This window comes from Anopheles coustani, assembly GCF_943734705.1.
Source record: "Anopheles coustani chromosome X unlocalized genomic scaffold, idAnoCousDA_361_x.2 X_unloc_9, whole genome shotgun sequence".
Lineage (NCBI taxonomy): Eukaryota > Metazoa > Arthropoda > Insecta > Diptera > Culicidae > Anopheles > Anopheles coustani.
The window spans coordinates 91,202-92,500 of NW_026525203.1; the positions used below are offsets into that span (position 1 = coordinate 91,202).

The window sequence follows — 1,299 nt, forward strand, 5'->3', positions numbered from 1 at the left end:
ATGCTTCGTCTCTAAGCGGCGGCTTGCTCCTCCCTACGGGGAATGGGTATACGCGCACAGCGGCGGCTTACGTTATGGCAGTCATGGATGCCTTACGTTTCCATGAAAAGTGTGTTCCTCCCCTGGTCCACGCTGCTTCGGCAGTCCTGAGTAAGATAGTTAGTTCTAGCTTGCCCTATGTGGAAGAGGACACGTAGACTTACTGTGGTGTGAAGTATAAGGTTCAGTTCTCCCCTGGTCCACGCCGCTTCGGCCGTCCTGGGTAAAATGGATTCATCCAGCTTGCCCTATGTGGAATGAGGACACTTTATGCTTCGTCTCTAAGCGGCGGCTTGCTCCTCCCTACGGGGAACGGGTATACGCGCACAGCGGCGGCTTACGCAAGTTAGTCACCCTCGGCAGTGGATCACTCGGCTCATGGATCGATGAAGACCGCAGCTAACTGCGCGTCATAATGTGAACTGCAGGACACATGAACATTGATAAGTTGAACGCATATTGCACGTCGTGGGAACCTACCATGATGTACAGATGACTGAGCGCTTATATTTGAGAAATGTATCGCATACATTTAACTACGCCGTGACACCCGTCACGAGACGTGCACCATGATGTTAACTAGGGTCGCGACGACCCGCTAGCATTAAAGAACCCGTGGTTTACAATATACTGGCATTGGAATTCGAAGTATTTAGAGCGTCCGTGTTCCCGCGTGAGGCGGAAGTACGAGGAGAAGGCGTGCTTGTGGTGTCTGTGGTGGTGTTTACTGATGTCTAGCTTCAGCTTATTTATTTATTTAAATAGAAGCGAAGATGTCAAAGTAGCGTCGAAGCAGCAGCGGTAGCACAAATGATTCAAGTATGGAAGTTGACCAAAGGAACACAAACAAACTAGCGTATGGGCAATGGAAGGTATCAGTGAGTTAAACCACACGCGGGCTAACAGCCCGTTAACCGAGTCCAACGGTACATATTGGACATTGAAACAAAGTAGTCGCAAGCCAGATGTGACGATAACAACCGCAAGGTACATAAGCCTCAGTTCATGTGTGACAACCCCCTGAATTTAAGCATATTAATAAGGGGAGGAAAAGAAACCAACCGGGATTCCCTGAGTAGCTGCGAGCGAAACGGGAGAAGCTCAGCACGTAGGGGTGGCGGCCTGTCCGTCTATCCGATTCCGTGTACTGGTGCGTCTCACTATCCATCATCTTAGCGCTTTTCAAGTCCAACTTGAATGTGGCTCAGAACCCATAGAGGGTGATAGGCCCGTAGAACAGCGCCCGTTGGATGATGGACC

General features: G+C 50.3%; 2 non-coding genes across 2 annotated transcripts in view; both read left to right on the forward strand.

Moving 5' to 3' along the window:
- Window positions 1–390: 390 nt before the first annotated feature.
- LOC131271061 (5.8S ribosomal RNA) lies at window positions 391–545 on the forward strand. The gene has a single exon (XR_009180043.1). It is a non-coding gene; the product is annotated as a 5.8S ribosomal RNA (ribosomal RNA).
- A 487-nt stretch (window positions 546–1,032) lies between these two features.
- LOC131271063 (large subunit ribosomal RNA) overlaps window positions 1,033–1,299 on the forward strand; it is a 4,091-nt gene continuing 3,824 nt past the window's right edge. Inside the window, exon 1 of the ribosomal RNA XR_009180045.1 lies at window positions 1,033–1,299. This exon is cut by the window's right edge and continues 3,824 nt beyond it. This is a non-coding gene — a ribosomal RNA (large subunit ribosomal RNA).